The 2,951-nt window shown below is 36.0% G+C and overlaps 1 long non-coding RNA gene across 1 annotated transcript; it reads right to left on the reverse strand.

The window, feature by feature from the left end:
- Positions 1-340: 340 nt before the first annotated feature.
- On the reverse strand, positions 341-2,321 carry LOC133746105 (uncharacterized). The gene is made up of 4 exons (XR_009863963.1): positions 1,926-2,321; positions 1,577-1,664; positions 1,223-1,452; positions 341-583 (listed from the first exon to the last, which is right to left on the reverse strand). It is a non-coding gene; the product is annotated as an uncharacterized LOC133746105 (long non-coding RNA).
- Between the last annotated feature and the right edge of the window lie 630 nt (positions 2,322-2,951).

The following is a 2,951-nucleotide window of genomic DNA, read 5'->3' on the forward strand; positions in this document are numbered from 1 at the left end:
TTGCATTTTATTTGGTGAGATTTTAATTGCATGTAGGGGTGGGTTCGGTTCCGAGCCTAAACCGAACCGAATTCGAATTTGGACTCGGTGCGGTTCGGTTCGGTTCGGTTTTTGTGTTTTGAGAAGTTGACACCGAAAACCGAACGGTTCGGCCCAGTTTCGGTTTTTTTTTTTTTTTTTTTTTTTTTTTTTTTAGAAAAACATATTTTTACGAACTTCTAATTTCTTAAAATAAAAATAATTTAATAATTGTGTTTTTTTTGTTTTCCAGGTCTTTTTTATAGTTCATTCTCTCTCTTTTTGCTAGCCTTTTAGGCCCTTCCTCACCAAAAAATAAAACTATGCATCAAACACATTGGTGTAGACTCGAGAGAATCAAGTCCATCTACTTACAAAAATTACTCCGGAAACTAGGAAATTAGGAATCAAGGCCATTGGAGCCTTTTCCATATAACAAATAAAATAAAAGAGCAACCCATTAACCAATAACCACCCACACAAGCAAAAGACATCAAAAACAAAAACAAAAAAGAGCATCCCTCTTCTGTCTCAAAACTGATGCTTGTAATCTCTGCCAAAGCTCCTGCATACATTTCAGATCACACAAACTGAGTCAATCTCTAAATCCAAATCAATATAAAACGCCACAGTCAATCTTTGTCCTATGTTTTTGATAAATAAAAAATATAATAACTTTCTTTGCTTGAAATGGGAAGTGACATGAACATGCATGAAAACCAAGATCGAAATCAAAATATTAACACCCAGAAAATCAAAATCTTAAATTAAATAGAAATTAACAAAAACCACATTAGAATAGCCAAAGGCAACAAAAATACCCATACCCATAACAAACAAACCCTAGAATAAAGGTTGCTGATCTTGACATAACAAATAGAGAATACGTGTATCTGCATGTGCAGTTGTGCACACCGAATCATGAACAAAACATAAATATGCTAAATCCTTAATGAATGCAATCAATTAAAGGTGATGTTGCCATCAAAACCACCTTGTCTATAATTGATTCCAGTTCTTCACCAACTAACCTATTTAATAAAATTAAATATGAACATAGAGAAAGTAGGAACTTTATAACATAGAGCAAAAATTCTCAATTACATATAAAATAGAGAAAGCAGAACAAGTCTACATCAGTTCTCAAAACTTAATCGGATCTAAATGTACCAAAAAGAAAAACTCAATCGGATTCGGATCTAACCTTGTAAACTGGAGAACCTATTCCTGTTGAGCAATTCTCTCTAAGTCCTCTTCGTTATTGCCATATGATCAATCAAAAAAAACAAAACAGAGCAAAATCTTAAAAGATCATATCTTGAAGTTGAAATTGAAGAAACTGGAATCTAGGTTTGGCTTTTTACCTTTGCTTTAGCTGAACCCGAAGGTTTTGATGAGATTGTTGAGGAAATTCTTGGACTTGGTCATTATCTTCTGCATAGATATGCTATTGAATTAATGTAAACATGGCACAGGAAGACTGAGGAATTAATACATATTCTACTATCAGATCATATCATCGGTAAGAAAATGAGTAAAGGCCAGGGAGGATTCTCACTTTTTCTCGGGTACAAGAGAATCCATCTGTTCGTACTAAAAAGATCTCTGCTTTCTTTCTTGACTGCACCTTTACAACCCCAGATTCCCTGCCATTAAGTTCATACCAGCACAAAATCAAAACGAACCCAGAAGAAAATTGAAACCAAATATTCATCAAAAGCAGAAACTCAAAATTATAGAATAGAAAACACTATTGTTAAGATTCAAAATTCGAAAGCCACATGGTAAAGTAGAAATACAGAGCATGAATTTACAGATCAATAGCAGTAATCGATTATAAAGCCACAAACTTTGGCCATATGTTCAACCACACAATAAGCAAATTAATCATAGAAAGCAAAACGTACCGGAGCTGCTTGATGTCTTCAGCAGTAAAGCTGGATCTGCAACGAACACCTTCATCTCAATTTTTACGAATTACAAAACTATTAATATCAATTAGAATCAAACAGAGGTAAAAAGATCTATAGATATACAGATATAGAGATAGAGAGTACTTGAGAGAGAGGCTCTGGATCTGTAGAAGTGGCCTTGCGGTCATGATCTAGCTCTTTGAGGGCCTAGATGACCGGAGCGGCGGCGGAGACCAGAGACGACGAGAAAACTGAGAGGACTGACGACCCTTCCAGTCCTTGGCAGTCTCCTTGACGATCTCGAATTCTCAATGACGAAGAGAAAACTGAGAAGATTGACGAAGAGAAGAAAGAGAGGGCGAGAGGCCAGAGAAGAAAGAGAGAGACTGAAATGATGAAAAGAGAGGCGAGAGGCTGAAGTCGTGGAACCCCTTTAGGGTTTCTGACTTATAGTCAAAATGAAGTAAAACGACGTCGTTTTTGACAGATTCGGTTTTTTCGGTTCAGTTCGGTTTTTGACACCCGAAAACCGAACCGAACGGTTCGGTTAGGTTTTTTCATTTCGGTGCGGTTTTTGTTTGGTTCGGTCCTTTTCAGCTTCGGTTCGGCTTTCGGCTCGGTTTTTTTCGGTTTTCGGTTTCGCGAACCCACCCCTAATTGCATGTGGCACATATGATGAAAATACATGATGCACAATTTACACATTGAAGTACTACATTTATCTGATGTCTTGCTAACTTTTGACATGGGTGTAAATGTTCAAGGTGCTATATGGAGGATCTGTAAAACTTGAGATGAGATATGTTCTGATAATATCTTTTAGAAATTGAGGCACATAAAGATCTGTTTTTCTTTTTTCCCAGCATGTTTTCTTTATTCATGTTTCTTTTTTGTATATATATACTGGTGTTGACATGAATTATGTCATGAGAGCATTGCATGTATTGGTTCTAATCCAATGAACTTGGAAAAGAACTCTTTACTATGCAAAATGAGGTTTATATATTTCTTGTGGTTCGT

The sequence above is a fragment of the Rosa rugosa genome, chromosome 4 (genome assembly GCF_958449725.1).
Source record: "Rosa rugosa chromosome 4, drRosRugo1.1, whole genome shotgun sequence".
NCBI lineage: Eukaryota > Viridiplantae > Streptophyta > Magnoliopsida > Rosales > Rosaceae > Rosa > Rosa rugosa.